This window comes from Poecilia mexicana, unplaced genomic scaffold (genome assembly GCF_051168715.1).
Source record: "Poecilia mexicana isolate PSO_F unplaced genomic scaffold, ASM5116871v1 scaffold_3, whole genome shotgun sequence".
In the NCBI taxonomy this organism is placed as follows: domain Eukaryota; kingdom Metazoa; phylum Chordata; class Actinopteri; order Cyprinodontiformes; family Poeciliidae; genus Poecilia; species Poecilia mexicana.
This window is the reverse complement of record NW_028263372.1, coordinates 27,094,269-27,116,127: the sequence shown is the minus strand read 5'-3', so window position 1 is coordinate 27,116,127 and position 21,859 is coordinate 27,094,269. Positions and strand designations below refer to the sequence as shown.

The following is a 21,859-nucleotide window of genomic DNA, read 5'->3' as shown; positions in this document are numbered from 1 at the left end:
TCACACAATAAGGAAAAGAGCCATGCTGTTTTGTTGGAGCTATAGCCAGCCTGGTCTGTAAAAACCACATGAATACTGAACAACATGACCAACTCCCCAGGTATCTTGGACCACACTATGTCCTCTGAGCACAAAGCAATTAAGTACTAAACAGATCCCTCTTTTAACAGAGAGCTTTGCCTCATAGTAATACTATGGTTTACATAGTATTTCACTGTGCTCAGCAAGTCTATATACTCTGTGGTCCAAATCAATACACAAATGTACCAATATATGTCCTACTGCTGCTGGCCACACTAATGAGCAACTGGTTTAAATGAGAAGAATCATGGATCAATTTTATCATGTTCCCTGCAAACCCTTTATGGTGAAGATGTTTAATTGTTGTTCTGAAGAGGGTCTGTGCACCTTAGGTGGTCTTCATTAAACCAATTTTCCCAGTGCCATAACACCACATGTGCTCAAGCTCTTTCTCTTCAAGGGCCTCTAACCTTAGCTGTCTGAAGCGTTGCAATAATTGGCCAATCAATAAAACCTATGTCAATTGCATCATGCCAAGAAACCAAGGAGCAAAAGAAAAAAGAAATAAAAAAAATAAAAAAACAGGTGCAATCTGCCAGTGCTGTTTGCCCCCAGGGCATAATGTTTCACTGAATCAATACAAACAATGACACTGGGTGACAACACAACCGGTGATATAATCTTTCATCCAAAGCCACCAAAGGAGCCTTGCTACATGATATGTGGCTGCTTCACTGGATTACTGTTACGGATTCTGCCACTAATCTTCAGTGTGTCCAACAAACAAGGGGAAGTAGAGTTACTTTTTTAACAGTTCATTCTGGAAATGTGATTGCAGATGAAACTCATGTCTGACTCAAGTGCAGCAATCATGAAGTCAAACAAAATTCAGTACATTGATATGAGCTAAAATTGATATGGTTCTTCATCTTTTTGTGTTTCATAACATCTAGAGAAATTGCTGTCAGCTCGAAAACAAGATGTCAGCGCCTGCTGCAAAAGACATGTCAGGCAGCAGTTCACCTTTATCTTAGGACAGTGGTGCCAAACAGTCTCCAAAACAGTCGCCTTAGTTTGTTTTCAGCTAATTTTGTAGATTTCAATAACCTGAATGTTTATGATTTCTTTCATCGTTGACATCTCCAATTGATATAATGGCATGATCCATGATTGCAAATTTACAAAACAGTTTTTAACAAGCTTAAACTCCTTATGCCTGGAAAACCCCCACAGACTGAAGTATGTACAGCTCAAGGCTGATCTCTGAATTCTCCTTTGAGATACTGCAGCCAAAAACAAGCTGAGGGGAGTTAGACATACACCTTGTTTTCAAAATCAATGCTGATTCCCGGTTGGTGTTAAATAACATGTCACTGTCTGTCTGGATTTATCTTCAGGCAAACTATTTAAATGTTCATGATACAAAACAAACAGAAACATTGGAAATATGGAAGTAAAACTAAAGTGTGGCCTGGCTTTTCCAACCAGGGTCTGGCGTTTTTGCATTTTTACTTTGGGCCCGGTCGCACCCGTCTACCTGGAATACAGAGAATTTGTGGTTCCACTCTGGCTGGTCAAATGGGAATGATTTGATGTTAACAGTTGATTGGTTCATTTGAAGAGGGGGCTGATAAACAGACGCGTTATCTCTCAGTCAGAGGTTGCCTTAGACTTTCTCAGTGTCTTATCACATCCTGTCATTATCCATTTTACCCATCAATTCTTAAATGATAACAGTAAAATGTTCAATTGCATTACATTTTTAGTGGGTTAACATTCAGCAAGATGAATGGAAAATCCAAATTATGCCATTACACATCAAGCAGAAAAATGCATTCAACGTTTTCACTTATGTCCCAATAACTACATATGAAAATTTATTTAAATGGCTTAACTTATAACATGAAGTATTCATCTGCAGTGGCCTCAGTGTAGATAATCACACAACTTCCTCCTGGTCTGCATAGACTGGAATTGGGCACCTGCATGTGCTTAAATCAAATCTTTTGGTTTTGATGTTGATGTGGAAGATGAATCTGTGCTCCTTGCTACACTGGAGACTGGAATTACAAGCGGCACTTCAGCTAAAGTTTTTAAACCAGGAAACATTTCTTTAATTGAACTGATCATAAGTCGGCAAGACTTTCTGAACGAGGGAATTTCCTCATCTCACTTCAATCCAACAGGGAAATTCCAGCAAACGACAGCGGAGGATAAGATGCACCAAACACAAGTCCAGGTGAGAGATGATACTCAAACGAGTTTTTTTTTTTTTTTTTAATGAAGCAGTTAAAGGGTAAAGCTGAGGTAATTCTTTCTTGACAAGAATACAGAAGGAGCTGGATAGGAATAAGGAATGAAAAATTGTTCTGCTGTCTGGGGAGACAGTGTTAGTAGATTCAGCAGGAATCTGCTTAATTTGCTCCAAAATGGGCAAAGATATGGTCATCTCTGCCCATTTTTGAGGCAACACAATAGGGCCGAGGACTGCAATACAAAAAAGGTCGTATGGTTGCCACACGTGGTTTGCCATCAATGCATGATAAAAATCAAAATGTACAGATAGTCGTTAGTGTGCAACACATGTTTGAGTTTTTATGTGTGCACACTACATGTGTTAGAAAGAGATAAACACTCTTGTCACTTTATAAGATATGCTTGTTTAACTACTCCATAATAATGGGTCAGCCAATCACATGGCAGGAATGCATTTGGACGTCTAGATGTGGAGATGACCTGCTGAAGCTCAAAGAAGGTAGCAGACCTGCTAAGACAGGTAGTTAAAGGGTACTTTAACCCCTACTGTCTAACTTTATAAGCCATGATATGAAAACATCTGTGTTTTGCTTTCAAGCTTCTAAATTAAGTAAATTTTTTTACATTTGAAATGGTAAACTTCGAATACACATGCAACACCAAGAAAGCATTAATCCATCCTGCCTTGTATCAGCAAATCGGGCTGGTGTTGGTGGTATTAGTACTTTTAGGACTAATTAAGGATCAATTAAACAACACAACCTCATTCAGTGTTGTTGGTGACCATGTCTATCCCTTTATGACATCAGTTTACTCATCTTCTGCTACCTCCAGAAGAATAATGCATCATGTCTTACATCCTCTGAAGCCGTTTTACAAATAAAAATAAGTTTCCTGATGGCAAGAGATTTCAATCTAGTAGCATATCTTAGGGATAAACAGGTATTTACCCAACAAATATTACTGCTGTCATGTGAGTTTGGACCAAACGCTCAGAAAAAATGTGTCAAAAAGCATTTTGAATTTATGTTGTGAAAAATTGAGGCAGTGATGAATGCAAAGGGGGGAATGGACCTGATACCATCAAAGAGTACTGAATAAGTCCCCAGTGTGTGCAAGTAAATATCAAGACACCTGAAGAAAAAGATGTTTGGAAAATTAGGTGACCATCAGGACTTGCCATTTCAAAAATAAGCAAAATATAATAAAATATGTGATATGGCATTGCTGGCTGCATAATCACAGAAAAGTAATGTGAAAAACAATATCTGTCATATATAACACTATAGGGCTGAAACAATTCCTCGAATGATTCGAGTACCTCGATTACTAAAATTCCTCGAGGAAAATTTACCTGCCTCGAAGCTTCGTTAATTTATGTTTTATTAGTTAGCGCACCGTGTTCCGGCCGGGACTTCATTTGCGTTGCGCGGAGCTCTCACTTCCGCCTCTGAGTTGCTGACAAAAGCTAAGTCTCAGCGGCATAAAGTCCAATCTTCAGGATTGGCCCGTGGGGATTTTATTGATTGATGATAATGCCCGACTTTTTATCGTTTTTGGGGAACCAATAAGCATCCTTAAAATGACTGGGGAATGCCTGGAGTACGGCAGCATTTCTCCTCCGGGGCTGCTGGTTGAAAGCGAACGGCGGGAAGAGCGCTGAGGTGAGCGGATAGCCTGAACAGGGCGGGCGGCTGAGTAGCTGATGCTTACCGTGTAAATGTAGCTTTACCGACGAACCGCACAATAAATTTCATATCCCGGTCTGAAGAAACGGGTGGCGGAGCGCATCGTACATGGCTGGTAGATGAGTTTCTGAGTGTGACCAGTGAAGGTGTCGTAAATATCCCGTATTGCTTCCCCCCGTGTTCGTCCCCCGGTCTAACGGTTCGTCAGTCCGCTGGTCTATTTCCTCCCCTCCACCCCATCTTACGTTCGTTCATTCGCCCTCTCCTCCCACTCCAGGCGGCATTTCCCGTATTTTCAAACCCAAAGCCTGACAGGTTAGGTGGCAAGGTGAGTTTAATTAATCTATTAAACTCACTGAAGATGAATACATAAACTAAAAGCTGGATTGTAGACATTTTTTATAAGCATATTTGTGAGTCTGCCTCTTTGTTATTAAATTCAATAGAATTTCAGATTTTTCTATAACTTTTCTTCTGGTTAACTTAGAAAGTGAGCTATTATTGTTACAGGTTAGTTTTCTAAACTACAAAAAAGCAACTGTTAGGGATGCTCAAATATGAAAAATTGGACTGATATTGATATCTGATAGTAACACCGGTATTATGCCAGATTTACCAATATTTCATTTTAGAATTCTTTTTTTTATCCGATTACTCGATTAATCGTAAGAATAATCGATAGATTACTCGATTACTAAAATATTCGTTTACAACAGCCCTATAACACTATCATATTCAGTAATAAAATTCAGCAGCTGAAGAGCACTGTTTGGGGAAAAATGAAAAATGGATGTTTCATCACAGATTGAGAGACATGCATTTGTGTGATTAGTACATTATTGTTTATAAGAAAGGTGAAAGGTTACTTTTATATGTAAAATAAGAAGAATTCTTGAAGAATTGTTTATGTCATACCTATGGTATAACTTTTTATCCTTGGAAAAAAACAGAAACATAACTTTGTCTCATTATTCTTCTCTACCCAGGACATAGAAGGATGCAGAGACATGTTCACTCTTATAAACTGTGATTATTGTGAACCCACTCACAATAATCAGGAGAACATGCTGTACTGCAGAAAATTCCCATTCATGATACATAAGATACATGTCTCAAGAATCTTTTCCTTAAGTTTCCATGAATTCAAGTTACATAATTATTTAATGTCACTACCTCAAATATTTATTGACATTTGTACAATTTTTGATAAATTATGGATTGCATTATTATTCATTCAATAAGATTATTGCCATTATTTTAATTCTGCTCATCCACCAGTTGCCATTGTTGTTATAAGATGTGGCATATTCTAAGGCATACCCTGTGTCTCAAGATGGCCTGATCACAGGTCTGATAGGGACGAGAGAAAATTTCAGCCACCTTATTCCTCACTGTCTTGCACCGTAAGCACAAGTAACAGATCACAGAAAAAGAAAAGCAACTTGCATAATAATAAGAAGGGTTTTCCCCTTTTATCCTTCTCAAATTGCTCTTCAATTTACTGATGGCTCATTTAGCTAAAATCCTACTTGTGTGCACGCTCTGTGAATGAACCTCGGTTCCAAATTACTGAGTTATCTGGATGACAAAAAGAATCACATCAGTGACTCTGCTTTTAGTACAGCCTTAAATTGGGAGATGAGGAGGGACAGAGCAGGCTTGATTACATTCTCGAAAAAGATGACTGAATAATAGGCAGAGAGGATCCATAAACTTGTCATACACTGGTTGATCAACTGACTGGTTGACTGATGAAATGGTCGACTCACCAAGTGATAGATTGCCTCATTGCTTTGCTTTGAGCATGTAAATGAGCTAAACCTGCTAGTTTCTGACTGATGTTGCTGCAACTAAATATATCGGTAGAACAAAACATGTCCAAAAATGTTCGGCTTCATCTGTGCTGGAGCGGTATGATGCATAACGGAGGCTGATTGATGTTGTGGCACCGATTTTCACAGCGTTTGCATTTAATTTAATCAGAAGGCTTCTGTAAGACTTTTTGCCATTAATACAAACTACAATAATCTCACTAATATCCTCAAAGTAAAAAAAATGTTTTTATGAGATGCGTTTTTGTGCAGATTTTCTTCTCAAATTGCTTCAGCAGCTTAAACCTTTTTAGGATCCGTTAGATCAGGGATTATTAGGTTAAGAATGGGAAATGATCAAGCCTCTCACAATATCAGTGAGTGAACACATTTTTCTTTCTTTTAAAGTTTTTCTGAAAGAAATAAAAATAAACTAATGAATCGGATTGTATTCTGTCCAAGTGCCAGATTTTACAGTACAAGAGTGATGGAAATAAAAAATAAATAACCAATAAGATACTTGCACACACTGGGCACAACTTTCACACAAAGATTTTCATTGTCTTGAAAATTGTTCACTAATAAAGTAGGTAACTATGTAAGTTTGCATATGGTAATTTGCTAAACCAAATAAACTTTGCGTTATGGGTTGTGGAAATTTTCTTTGGCTATCTTCCAAGATTCATGGTGTTCTAGCTCTCCTGATGACTGATTTTTTTTTAGGAGAAAAAGGCTGTCGTCATTTAGAAACCCTCCATAATGCTAAAATAGCATAGAAGTGATCATTCTCACATTCTTACCTCTGCAGCTTACAACAGACTAAAGTATCACAAAAAGATTCTGTATAAAAGCTTCCAAACTTCTAAAACATTTTCATCTGATCATTTATAAGCCCGTTTTCCATTTAAAAGCCAAAAATGAATCAGTTGCTGTAGGGAATTGGAAAGGTTTTGAGATATTTTGCTTTTCTTACCCCCGCTGCAAAAAAGGTTGAAAATAGAGTCAACTTTCACTGTTCAGGAAATGGAATTAAGCTTTTTCTGTTTCCCTCTTGGCCCAGAGAATCGACTAACTCTGCTCAGAAATACAATTTAGTGGAAAAAAAGAATTACTACTGGAAAAAAACAAACAAACAAAAACTCTTGTTCTTGAGGTAAAAACAATGCAACATTTGTGCTATTTTGTCTGAGTAACTACTTGCCATCATTTCTTGGCAAAACAAGTAAAGTTCGATGTTAAAGCCTCAGCTGTGGAGACTTTTAGACTTTTTTGGTCTGAATCAGCTCCTGTGTGCCATCTCGTTCATCTTCAGTTAAGCAGTTCCTTGCACAGGACTATACCACAAAACATGCACTGCATTTGAGCAGCTTGGAGGCAGAATGGGAGCATCGTCTCTGGGATGAAGAGGGAAAATGAGAGAGATCCATAGAGATGTCTGGTAATCTGCAGTTCTACAAACTCCATCTGGCTGTACGTCAGGAGCTGTATCCATGTCAAAAGCGAACAAATTACAAAACAGTACCAGATTATTTTTTTTGTGCTTTGAAGTCAGTGAAATGACATCTGAACTCTTTGCTCTATGTGCTCAGTTATCAGCAAAATGGGATCTTTGAAACACAGCTGACTCCCAGAGTCGCTTGTGCGCCCCAGTGTTTACAGGGATTCCCCCAGTGTATCATAAGCCTGGCGGCCCGCCATGCTTTACTAACCCCACCGACAGGCTAAGCGTTGCTTGTTTACGTTTCTAGGAAAATAATTTTTTTTTTTTTTTTTTTTTTTTTAAAAGCCAGGCTGCAAGCGTCTCTTTTGCTCTTAGCATCTCACTAGCAGAGCAGATTTATCCTTAAGGATAGATTTATAATAGATAGGTTTATAGTTTATGCATTTAAAGCCAACAGCGCGGACCAATCACACAGCTGGCGACTCTGCGCTTTGCCTCATGCGCTGCCTCTGCTTTACCTCAGCGCGATCGCGCGCGCCTTCTTTCACTCAAACTGGACACAGGCTGACCTGTATGGATATTTTTACATCAACTTAGTGAGGAATTATGATCCTTTGGAGAACTCTAGGTAAGAGTTTAAAACCCGCCGCGTTAGCTCTGGTTGCGCAGCTCAATGTGAACCGCAGGAAGAAGTTGTAGAGAATTCAGGGGTGAGCGTTGTGGAGCGCTGAGAGTGATTCATCTTTGTGAACGAGCAATTATATGCGGCGTTTACATCTCAACACGCTGCCCAGCGTGTGGCTCTGTGTTTCATGGAAAATGTTTTAGCATTATGTAACTACTGTGTCGAACACAATTGTATTATTGACTGGATGTGTCACATGGGCCTTGAGACTATCATATCTGCAGTAAATCAATCATTCACCTATGTTTCCTGTCTATATATAAATCCTTGAACAGTTTGCGTAGATAATGTGAAATGTTGACTAACCTGATTCCTCGCATCAATTAAGAAAAACGCTGTAGGTGCATTTTTATTGAACACACAATCTGACTACTTAAAGTCTTACAAAATGTTCCCACACCGCTTTCAAAAACGCTGGTACCTTTTAACACAGGATAACTTTATGTGTGGCCTTTAGATGTTGAGTGATCTGTTTCTTTAGGGACGGGGGTTTCCAGAAGAACTGTAATGGATATGTTGTCTATTCAAATACACAATCACTCACACACAGTTTCTATCGCTTCAAAGGGTGTTGCATTGATCCTTTTCAAAGGCTTATGCTACACTTACGTAACATAAGTTACATAAGTGTAATAATTGCAGCTTTATCAGCTTTGCAAATGTGGTTAAAGTTATTTTATTTGTTGATCCCACCTTCAAATTTCATCTTCAACATTTAAAGCAGGCTTCAAAATTATGTAGTTATCACTGATCCTTACAAATAGTTTCCCAAATATATTGCTTTGTTGTTGTGAAAATATTACCAAACGCTCAAGATCTCAGCTCAGGTCCGGACTAAATCCAGTTCTAGTTTGAGACAAACAATTTTAAGCCTTTATTTAATTTTGATCTTAGTCGATCATCTTGTTACCATCTCTGATGCCTTCAGGTACTGCTGACTCAAGACAAAAAAATACTCAGTGGGTCTTGTTCTTGGACTTTGTCTTCCAGCCATGCCCCCAGCATCTGCTGTGGGAAATTCTGTGCCATATGGGACTTTTACTGCCACGCTTATATGCTGTTTTTGCCCCAGGTGTCTCCACCCGATAGACAGATTCCCCACAGGGTAACAGTCACATGCTATCCTGACAAGGTACTTGACACATCTGAACAGTCTGCTGTCAGTGTGAAAGACCTGTGGTTCCTCTTTGAGCTCTTCTGTCTGTGAAAAAAGTTAATCTACCTTCTCTTGGTCACATGGCATTAATTACAACAGCCTGCATTGGCAAATCAGAGGTTTTCTTCATGTTTTACCAAAATGTTGATCAGATCGCAAAATCCCACCACAGACATCATGACTTTTTTTTTTTTTTTAAGTGTTCAGTCTCACAAGTGCCTTACCCAAAAGGTATCACCTTTTTCTCTTTAGGAAGCTAAAAGATGTACTACAATCTTAAAGAAAACTTTCATTGTAGCAATGAATCTGTGTTGTTCTCCAGCTACAAGCTTTACATAAATTAAGTTAGGCCAAAACATCTGTCTCTGTTTCCAATGAATAAAAAAAATGAGGCAAGTGGAAAGCTTCAAGGACCATTAGAGAGTTGCCTGTGGTTGACCTATGTCCGGAGTTGGGGCCTTTTGGCCCAGGATTGCAGAAGTAACAATCTTTCTCCAATCCAAAAGAGTAAAAAACCCTTTAGGCAATTCCTATTTCACATGTCTGATGACTTTGCAGTTTCTTGATTTTAAATGTCCTTTTTCACTATGTTTAAATGACCGGAAATGATGGCTCAGGGGGTAGGTGAATGTCCTGTAAACGGTGGGTTGCTAGATGGCTCCCCTGCTCTATATTAGTCACTAAGCTGTTGTGTGCTTGGGTAAGAAACTTCATCTGCCTGGCTGTTAGCGAGGACCAAAGGTTTCAGTGGGTGCAGATTGAATGGCAGCCTTGCTTCTGTCAGTCTGTTCCAGGGTAAGCGCTAAAAAGTCTGTTAATGTCATTTCATTTACCATGTTGAACTAATGTAAGGCCAAATGCTCAGTCCGTAATGGTTTCTCCAGCTTTAGAAAAATTGTTTTCTGGTGAAGGCATGTAACAGTAACCAATGAATTTTACACATACGTACAGTTAAATGGTATAACACCTTCATTCTTTTTTTTCACATTTTATTCCCCTGACAAATTCCAGCCTGCAGGGACCAAAACGTGTTCTTTATTACGGTATTCGATGTATTTTGTTTACCGCCAATGCTAATCTTTCTTTATTAAGATTATGAGCAATTTCATTTAGACAATGATTAATCTTGGTGAGGTACAGCCCTCCTTAGATAATCACATGGGCCCTAATCAACAGCTATTCTCTGCTTTTGGTTTCTTTTTCTTTATCATTTCATTATTTTTTTCATTAACTTTCATTCACAATTTTATGATCGTTAATTACAATAACGTAACCTTAAAATTGCTTCAAAAATCATTTTCTAAAACACATTCAAGTCAAGGCCAGTCAAATTAATTTGCATTGCGCTATTCATACACAAGATGACTCAAATGGCTTATTTTTTTAATAAAATTAAACAATATGGATACCAATTTAATATACCTTCTAATAGGAAAACACAATTAATTACTGTGTTTAGTCATAACTTAATGGAACCAATAGCTTTTCCAAATCTTGGGTTTTTAGGGAAGAGTTTGACTGACTTCTATTTAGTTTTTGTCTATTACTAAAAATAAAAGCATGTCTTTTTTTGTCTCTTGATTTCATCCCTCCATCTGTTTTTAAAATTGCAGTAGACTGATTAAGTAGACGCTACGTGGACGTCCAAATTTAGGGTCAAAATCATCATAATTTAATTTTGCAATGCTTTGCGTACCTTACTATTAATGAGTCTGATCTATGGTCTTGCAGTTGTGGGAATTTATAAGATTTAAGTGTGTTGAGTGTAGCACTGACTTCCAGTAATAGCCACAAAGAGGTTTTTGGTGCATTACTGTTATGCATATCATTGAAAACTTTCACAAATGCAGTCATAGTAATCTACCAGGAGAAGATGCATTTGCACTTCAAATTAGCTTATTTATGTTAAACGCGACCCTGTAAATGCTTATTTTATTTTTCTACATAAAACTTCTGTAAGATCTTTGATAACTGTAATTTTCTAGGCCTGTGGAAACAGACTTCAATAAAGTAAAGAATTGACCATGTGCAATATTACTTCAGTGAGTTTCAAAGTAATTTAAAGGTAATTTACTTTATTTTCTTTATGTGAATTCAGTATTTCTATATGAACAGGCAATCAACAATAAATGCATTTTCTTTCTATGTGATAGATTTCCAGATTTAGTGATAATGAGAGTGATAAGTGGTAGAGGGTGAGAAGATGATTTCACCGGTTCAACCAAGACAACCATTTTTATAACTCAAACAAGCAGGGTTGTTGTAAGCACACTACATCGACAGTCGTATACATTAATAAAACTTTTATTTTCACTATACATTCCCCTTAAAGTGACCTGCAGTAAAGGAATGCATCTAAAGTTAACTCAATAAAGTGATTACCGTAAGCAACCCTATAAGGAAATGCTGAATTTTGGGGGCAATATGCAGCCCATTATTAATAATTAAGGTCAACCAGTTCTTGGCTTAGAGGCTTATCCACAATTTGCTGATGCAGGCCCAGATCTACTGTACTATCAGTAAAGCTCATTTACAGTAGGTAGCTGCCCAATTACAGGCCCAACCCATTCCCACAACTGGACCCAAAGGGCTAAAACTCCAAGGCCTAATTTTGTGTTTTAACAAGCAAACTTTAAACTTGGTAACCTATATACTTTAGCTATAATTGAGCAGCTCTTTGCTGAGGCCTCCCTAACTTATTAGACAGTATGTCTGAGTACAATTCATGTAAGTGTCAAATAGTCTCAGGGAAATTGCTACACAACATGTGACTATGCAAGTAATAGCTTTAAAACAATACCAATGACTTGCTACAGCCAATTTTCTTGTTTCCGTAGCTCCACACATACATAAGGTAATCAAAACCAGACAGATCTACTTGTTTTGCTCCCCGTCTTTGTAAGAATATAGGATTAGATTCAATTCCTTTCTGCTGTTAGGAAGCTCCTGAGTGACAATATATCCAAAGTGTTTTATCATCGTTACATTTTGTGCTTATGCTCAGTGTCTTTAGGACAGCCCCTCTGGGATGTTGATAGAGGCAGAGATCGTAAAGACATTTATTTGGCAAGAAAAGTCAATAATAGACATCACACAGGGGTGACAAAATAGGAGAGGAAAAGAAACGAAGAAAAACTTTTTTTCAAGAAGCACATGGAAGTAGGGCTGTTGTAAACGAATATTTTAGTAATCGAGTAATCTATCGATTATTCTTACGATTAATCGAGTAATCGGATAAAAAAAATTATAAAATGAAATATTGGTAAATCTGGCATAATACCGGTGTTACTATCAGATATCAATATCAGTCCAATTTTTCATATTTGAGCATCCCTAACAGTTGCTTTATTGTAGTTTAGAAAACTAACCTGTAACAATAATAGCTCACTTTCTAAGTTAACCAGAAGAAAAGTTATAGAAAAATCTGAAATTATATTGAATTTAATAACAAAGAGGCAGGCTCACAAATATGCTTATAAAAAATGTCTACAATCCAGCTTTTAGTTTATGTATTCATCTTCAGTGAGTTTAATAGATTAATTAAACTCACCTTGCCACCTAACCTGTCACGCTTTGGGTTTGAAAATACGGGAAATGCCGCCTGGAGTGGGAGGAGAGGGCGAATGAACGAACGTAAGATGGGGTGGAGGGGAGGAAATAGACCAGCGGACTGACGAACCGTTAGACCGGGGGACGAACACGGGGGGAAGCAATACGGGATATTTACGACACCTTCACTGGTCACACTCAGAAACTCATCTACCAGCCATGTACGATGCGCTCCGCCACCCGTTTCTTCAGACCGGGATATGAAATTTATTGTGTGGTTCGTCGGTAAAGCTACATTTACACGGTAAGCATCAGCTACTCAGCCGCCCGCCCTGTTCAGGCTATCCGCTCACCTCAGCGCTCTTCCCGCCGTTCGCTTTCAACCAGCAGCCCCGGAGGAGAAATGCTCCAGGCATTCCCCCAGTCATTTTAAGGATGCTTATTGGTTCCCCAAAAAACGATAAAAAGTCGGGCATTATCATCAATCAATAAAATCCCAATCTTGAAGATTGGACTTTATGCCGCTGAGACTTAGCTTTTGTCAACAACTCAGAGGCGGAAGTGAGAGCTCCGCGCAACGCAAATGAAGTCCCGGCCGGAACACGGTGCGCTAACTAATAAAACATAAATTAACGAAGCTTCGAGGCAGGTAAATTTTCCTCGAGGAATTTTAGTAATCGAGGTACTCGAATCATTCGAGGAATCGTTTCAGCCCTACATGGAAGCAAATCAAGTTAGGTGCTGGAAGTCAAAAGAGAGAGTTTGTGTTAATGCAAGAATGATAATAGTTGAAATAACAGCCATTCACTCTTGTAATTTAAGGAACAAATTGTTCTGCTTTTCAGCCTGCCATTCCACACGCAATTCTTACAGCGTTATCAAATCAGTTATTTTTGCTGAAAACGCATGCGTTCATACACACACGTGGTAAGATAATATATGATGATGTTGATAATGATTATTTCAGGATGAGGAGCAACGAACAGCAGCCAGGATGCAGTTGTCCGAGTCTCAGGTGTTTATCAGGTTGTCACTATGAAGGCCCAGAAGGTCCCATCATTTCTCTCATTGACTCTGTTGACCTTTATAGTTTGTGTCTTTGTGTGTTGTTATAATCGTCTGACTTTTCATATTCTTTCCAATCTTTGTCTAAGTTTGATGCCACTATGTTCTCCATTTTTTTACGTTTCTCAAACTCAGGACAACTCAGAGAAAATGGCCTTTCCTTTTCCCATTGTTTCATCAGATTTTTAGCTGACATGTCAATCTATTTTCCAAGCTTGACGTTTTAATGCCAAAATTGTATTGCTTAAGCTGTTAATTATCTGTTTTTGTGGCATAATCACTCCCTAGTGCATTTTTATAACTCAGGTAAAACATCATGGGTCTAATTTAGGCATAGCGCTTATCAAAATTCAGCTACTGGGCCATTTTGGTGCCCATTACTTTGAAAGGTAATTACTGCCTGCGATAATTATGTTAATGGACAATTAAGGGAGACTTACATTACCATAGTGTAATTGGGGATTGACTGAGTTTTCTGCATACACAGCTATTAGGGGAAAGGGTTGCACCTTAAGAGCAACTACATGATTTGATACGCAATTTCAAATTATCTTTTTGAAATATTGATATATCCAGACAAGCATGTTAGAATTTAAATAGAGAAAATACTTCAAATGTACAAATCAGACATGAAAGTAACTAATTAACCTAAATAAAACCTAATTCTACATTCCCTGAACACGTTCATACTTGCATCTGTATACTGTAGTAGCTAATAAAATTAATCAGCAATCACTTGGCAGAAACTTCATGCCTTTAGATATCTAGACACCAAAACAACTTGTTGAGCTTCAAACACAAGCATGTGAATCGGTAAGAATTGCACTAAAAAACAGTGGCTATTCAGCAATGATCAGCTAATCTAAATGACTTTTCCCTTAAAAAAGAGAAACACCCGGCAGAAAAGACACAAAAGTCAGCTACGGACAAACCTAAGACCACCAATGTGATTTTTTTCTGAGTATCTGAAACTTTGCACCAGTAAAATCTTCTGCATGAACTTTGTAGAGAACTTGGCAGCAATCTCAGAACCTCCTGCTGTTTTTCCTCGAATCACAAGTGTCTGGAGACAAGGAATTCTTTTAAGCACACCACAAATTGACATCTAAAAGAATAGGCAGAGTACATGTGTGCTAATTTCTTTCAGAAAGGAATTGCCATTCATTTATACATAAGATCAAGCAAAAAGTCTAATTAAATTGCATACAATTCCTTAAAAAGAAGCCGTGCCTGATATTTTCATAAAAATCCTCCCCGTCACCAGATGAGTTTTAGATCTCTCTCCTGAAGGTAAAATATCGTTTTAAACCAATACAGTCTATCTACAGTCTTTCCATGTTTGTATTGTAGCAGTTAGAAAACAGCATGTGATGAAATAAAAAACACTAAACAGATTAATTGTGCAATGTTATCAGATTACCTGTTGAATGGAGTTCAGCTCATGCAATGTTTCAAGAATGTTACAGAGTACGTATTCAAGAAAAGGCAACATATAAATGTTGCTTATATTTACTGCATAATGCTTCCATTTTTGTGATGGGAAATAACTGCTGAATGATCTCCATTTTTTTGTCTGCTGGTTCATTTTTTTGACTGGCTCTTTAATATCTGTCCTCAAATTCATCCGTCGAGATTCCCTTTTTTATTGGAAATCATTTTTACTTCAATTGTGCCTCCATTAATCCTCTTTCTTCTAAGCTGTCAAATATCCGCCCGCACCTTTTGTAATTTTAATGTTCATCCTTTTTTACTTCTCTTTTTTTTCCCCTCATCCTCTTTTGTTCCATCTCTCACTTGAACTGGAGGTTTTCATTTGCAGTTAAATGCCCTTTTTGTCCCTCATTCTTTCATTCACTTTTCTTTTTTTTTTTTGGTTTGAACCCTTTTCTTTTTCATATTCTTCTTTATTGAATTTTTCTTTTCCACTGTATCTGTGATAATAGCTCAGTTGATACCATCAATATCTCATCTTCGGGTTTACTATTAGTTATTTCCCGTCCTCTAATCCTTATTCCCCTACGTTTCTATCTGCTTCCTGTTGCTTTTTCATTCTTGTTTCCATCTCTGGATCTCAAAGCAGTACATGAGGACAAAAAGCATTTGGTGCTGGTCCTTCTTTTACTCATTCCTCCAGTGTTTTCTGTTCATTTCCCAGCCCGACAGTTTCAAATTCTCTTTTCTCCTTTTCCTATGTGTCCAACTGTCTGCATCCCCTTCCCTAAGAGTCCTATCTCCCTCTCTCTTCCCCTCTGCTATTCTTCGCTGTTCATTCCAGTGCTCCCATGGGTGCAGGTGGTAGAAAATGACGTCTCACTTTGATTGCTGCATGGCTGCAGGCGTTCCTGGGGCACAGTAGCTGCGGCGCTTCAGATTGCAGGATGTAGTGGTAAATAATCCCGACTGGGGAGAGAGGAACAGAAAGATAAAGGAAGATGGGAAGGAAGGAAAGCAGGGAATGGACATGCGGATGGAAGCGAATTACATTAGAATCCTAGCATGCCCGATTTGAAAGTTTTGTCATTCAATTATTTAAGAAAATAGTTAATTGTTGTAGTGAGAAAGAAGATAAACCATTGTATAATGTATATACTTAACATTTTAAATTTTATTTTGAAGCTTTTTAATTTGAATTTACTTTAACATAATTTCATATTTTGTAGTATTTTACCACAAAAAAACATAACGTATAATACCAAACACATTTGTTTTTTCTAATGTATAAATTATGAACATGTTATTGAAATAAAATTCAGATAATATGATAAGAACTCAAGTGATCAAGTATACATCTTCTCTGGATGCGTCTTCGACAGAATATTGAATATATTTCAGAGCTTGTTCAATGCTTAATTCTTGTTATTCCACCCTGACTTGGCTACTACTAACTTGTTTGATTTCTTGTATCTGTGGATTTTATGGGTGAATTTAATTGCAGTAGCCTAATTAGAAATATTTAATTAGAAAAAACATACTCTCTCTGCTCTATAGACATCAGACACGGTATTAGCTTTCACAAGGCTCTGAAATAGTACAGAAATGTTCATGAAAATGTGACATTGTCATGGTGATTAACATTCACATCAGTGCTGCTTGAATTTCAGAAACAGATGTTTAATTCATCAATGATATGGAATAAAGCAGACATTGCACAGCTAATCAAATGGCAGGAAAGAAAGAGAAAAGTCAGAATAAAAAAAAGTTTTAAATATATTCAGAGTGGCCTAAGTTTTCAGAAATATAACTGAGAAAACCTGATGATTCCTCTGGCATCAAATTTCTGAATGAAGGTTCTGGGGCTGGCGAATAAAAAAAAACAAAAAAAAACATACAACTTTTTTTATTCAAAAACTAAGAGCTTATCTACAGTCTTAGAAAACAGCAGGTGATGAAAAAAAAAAGTACTAAACAGATTAATTATGCAATGTTATCAGATTACCTGTTGAATGGAGTTCAGTGCAGATGTTTCAAGAATGTTACAGAAGTCAAGCTCGTATTCAAGAAAAGCAAAATGGTAACTAAGGTTGCTATACAGATGTAAGTATACTTATATGTAAAAGAATGTGAGTAACATTGAGAAAGCTGGACAAAAAATTTGGAGGCATAACTCCATTATTAAAAATAAATTGTAAGAATTGTGGGTCAGGATATATTCTTCCAAACGGCTCTTGGTTATTTTCTTTCCACTGCAAATATGAATCCTTTTTGATGCATTGCATGAACATACAGTTGGTTTAATTAGAGGGAGAAGTGGTTTAATATTCAAATGTATGCTCTTCAGAAGCCCCTGGCCAAAGCAGGCAGGATCACAGTATAAAACCATGAGAGGTGTATTTGGCTTTTGTGGCTGGGCATATGTAGAATTAGAATGCTGCATTTTATTATTTAGAAGTTTCAGGGGCTAAACTGTTATACATTTTTAGATATTTTTTTAGTTTATTTTCAATTTGTAAGATCTGAGCAAAAGGTTTTGAAAGAAAATTTTAAATTTCAATTGCTAACCTTGAATGGTTATTTCCCCATCCATTTCACTTCCTCTTGTTGTCCAACAAATATTTCCTTTTTCGACATTACTGTGATCACCGAGGAATATTTTTGTCCATCTTCTGTGAGCCAATTAGTGTCTAGTGCTTAAATGTCATAGTAAAGGCAAAGTAACTATAGCAACTCTGCCTTTTGGTCTCTGTTGTGCAACTTTCAGCTCTTCACTTCCTAATATGGGTTCTCTCTGGCATCTTGCTAAAGCAGCAGCATGTAGATTCAGGGAAGTTTGACCTTTTATATTTTTCTCATCAGGACCTCCTCCACTAACTGCACACGATTTTGCTTCCCATTTGACATTCATATGTCTTTTTTAGAGAGGAATGTTTTTTTGTGTGTTTTTGAACTTATGGCTTCTCTTCTTGATGCAGTTTACCTGACACAACTACTATACTAATTGACAGAACAAATTTGTGAAGACGCCGAGCCCAAACAATTGATTATATTCACAGCATGAGATTATAGCCATGGTAACACAACAATCAATAAAAAAAATTTTTGCAAAAATTACTTTTTGTAATTTTATAAGTTTTTCAATCAAATCTCAAATTTAAGTCTGTCAAGAGCTCTTTGTATTCATTAAGATTTTATTTAGTTCTCTTGTACTAATGGCGTTGCCATACAAGTTCATTCCTTTGGTCATTTTCCTAGTTTGTTTTTATATCACTGAATTCTATAGAATTTGGGGAACCAGGACATTAAATAAATGGGAGAGAAGAGGTAATATCAAACTGCTGGAATGCAACTGTAAAAGCAAACCCAATGAAACAGATAAATTGACAAGTTTTCCAGTTAAAGATTTGAGGAAAAAGCAGATGCATATTCTGTATATTATATCACCTGGCATAAAGGAGAATCTTTTCACCATCATGTCCTCACAAAACACAAATAATTTAAACTCTATATAAAATAACAGAAGACAAACTCTATCGCCTAGATTTTTACACTTGTCTTTGTTTTTAATAAAACCTCTATAAATATATAACATTAATAAATTGTGACTTGCAATTCGCTCTGTTTTCTACTTCCTCACAGCTCTGCTGCAACTCTGGAGATGGAGAGCCAGTGAAACCCAGAGGCCAAAGGTGCAAAGAAGGGTCATCCCCTATTCCACAGCAGGCATCTCCTCTAATCACACAAGGTTCAACTCTGTTTCATCAGAGGAAGGAAAGGTCATCCTAAACAACACAAGAGGCTCCTCGGGGTCACGCTGTAACTTGCATGATCTTTGTTCTACCTGTTCTCCATTCTTTGTGTGTAACTAAGGCAGACTCCCACTACAAGTTTTACTTCATGACTTCGTGACATTTTAATGCAAGTCACTTTCCCACTCAGCTTGGCTTTCTCGGTTTTCTGATTACAGGACAACCCAATTAAACAAAAGAAAATTGCTGAGGAAACTAATATGTTTTAATAGGGATCTTAGGTTACGAAGAATTTAATGTCATCTTGTAATTGTTCATTATTTCCTGATGTTTCTTTTTAATGTTAGACATGTTTGTGGTCAAAGGCCTAACACTGTAACAGTGACAATTATGCATTTTTAATTATGTGCTTTTGACTGGATAAACTGTAATCAAAAACAAAATTGTCATGTTCGGACAGGCTTGAAAATTATTATTTCTAGCTGCAGAAAACACAAAGTTCTTCTAAGAAAAAGTCAGATTCAACACATCTCTTAATTATGTTACCAATGTGTTAATAGTGTATGTAACTGTTTTTGTAATAAATGTGCTTTTATGATGCTGACCACATGGGGATAATCCATTGTCATGGCAATGGCTAATAGGGGTCTTATAAAGACACATAAAATACCATCACAATATTCAAGAAAAACAATTGCATAATGTCTTAATGGCCATAATTCTACTTTAGAGTACTACAACCCATGCTTAATGAACAAAATGTTTTTCCTTTTGAAAGGACAAAACGAGTCAAAAACGATGCCTTTCGAGGCATTGTGTTTTTTTGAATAAATTTGAACTCCTAAAAAAGCTATTCATGGTTTGAATTCAGAGATGTGCATAAAATGACTCTACAAAACAGCGAAGACAGAAAGCTACAGCTTAATCCATTAACTAATTGTCTTGGGAAACGAAAGATTGGTTTCAATCTTATCTAAATAGCAGGAAACTGTGTGCAAGAATAAATCACGCCTCTGTCCCCTTTAAAGAGTGTCATGGGAATGCCCCAGGGCTCGATTTTAGCACCTCTTCTTTTTAGTCTATATATCAAGGAGCTCCCAATGGTGTGTGACACTAATATTATTATGCAAGCTGATGACACAATCTTGTTAATTCATAGGAAAAATGCTGCAGAAGTGACCTTGATATTAAAAAGAAGAAAACAACACTTATTTTTGAAAAAAAATAATAATAATTAGGCTCACATTAAATGCAGGACAGACAATTGCAATGTACTTTTCAAAGAGGAAGAAAATTATCTAAATACACATAAAAGGGAAGAAAATTAAAAATGTTGAGAATACCTACTTAGGCAGGACATTGGATGCAACTTCAATATTTAAAAATCATGTCAAAAATATAAGAAAGTCTTTAAAATTTAGTTTAGCAAATTTTAGGTTTACACATGGACTTCTTACCATTAAGGCTTCAGATATTTTTCTAAACTCTATGACTTTCTGTGTTTCTTATATTGTGTAAATGTAATAACGTATTTAAGCATTTGTGTAGTCTACAAGATTTGCCATGACATTGCAGCTGCACAATTAAGAAGGCTTCTAGATAAATTACTTGAGTCACAAGAGCAACCTCTAGAGATGAGTGCAGCATCCCAAAATGTAGGGCTGCTTTAAATAAACTGCCTTTTTTGTAACAAGTCATTGGAATATTTTGCCAAATGAAATTATAACATACAAAATGTTTTCACATTTGTCAAAAAAAAAAGGCTATTAAATAAGTAGATTTGTACTCTACTAATTAGGACAAGCAATGGCTTTATTAATGGTCTGTAGGATTGTAGTTTGATTGGCTTGCTTGGTTTTAGTGAGATGTGGGTAATGATTTCTTGGATGTGTGTAATTAATTCTTATACTGGCTTTTCACTTATTCATAAACTGATAATTATATTTTATTACCATCAACCTGTCCAGGGACTGCAGGTGGGAATTAGTGTTTTTGCTATTACCTGATACCATGCATCTCTGCTTTTAAAAGGTTAATAAAATGTTGTACATTATATCTGTGTAAAAATGAATAAGTAATCAGGGAGATTTAAAAGGGAATATGACAATGTCTTGTGTTTTTCATAATATATTTCCAATAATTTTACTGTCATAAAATTCACAACAGATGTTGGTAACAAATGAAGTGCTCTTCACATATGGAAAAGAAAATATTTGTGCCAATTAAGTTGAGGAATCTGTGTTTTTATGATGTAAAGCACTTTGAACTGACTTTTTGTTGAAATGTGCTATGCAAATAAACTTGATTGATTGATTAAGATCTTACTGCTGAAGACCTTAATGTTGAAGCTCATTAAGTTTGCTGCAGAAAACAAAGACGATTGGGTGAAATACTGAAAGAATATGCACAGTCTCATCAGATGAGGCCGTAGCTGAAAAAAATCTTTGTCCATTGCACACGTCATTCAAAGTAAGGAGAAAAATTGTTTTGCACATCACCCCAAAACACCATGCTGAAGGTTTGAAGTTATAAATCTATAGAAAGAATTGAACATCAGAGTGTACAAAAAGAACCTCAAGAACCTTCAAGGTCTCTACAGAGTTTTTTGTGGCTGTATGGGCAAAAATTACACCTTAGCAACACAAGTGTTCATCAGATGTATGTAATTGTGTTTAACAATTGGTACTGTGTCATTCCAATTTTCCATTGTAGCTTCCTTTGTGGATTAATTTGACTCAATTTCTTTGTATGAGTGGACTAATTGGTTAGTAAGGGCATCGTAGAAGAATTGAATATCAATAGAAATACTAGAAATAAATTTGTCTAGAAATTGTTGAGACATTCAACACTCATTTTCCCACTGCATATTCTGTCCACTTCTTCATGTAATTCATCTGTATCCCACAACGATGGCCCCCAATCTGTGCTGTTTTCCTATGTTAAATACTCATTAGATCAGCCCAGGTTTGGGCTATGATGTCCTTCATTTTGTATTCTACCCCAC

The 21,859-nt window shown here is 36.8% G+C and overlaps 1 long non-coding RNA gene across 1 annotated transcript in view; it reads right to left on the bottom strand.

Annotated features, from left to right (window-relative positions):
- Window positions 1-14,808: 14,808 nt before the first annotated feature.
- Window positions 14,809-21,859, bottom strand: part of LOC106916390 (uncharacterized) — a 31,226-nt gene continuing 24,175 nt past the window's right edge. Inside the window, exon 2 of the long non-coding RNA XR_001417978.2 lies at window positions 14,809-16,072. This is a non-coding gene — a long non-coding RNA (uncharacterized LOC106916390). The remainder of the gene's footprint in view (window positions 16,073-21,859) is intronic.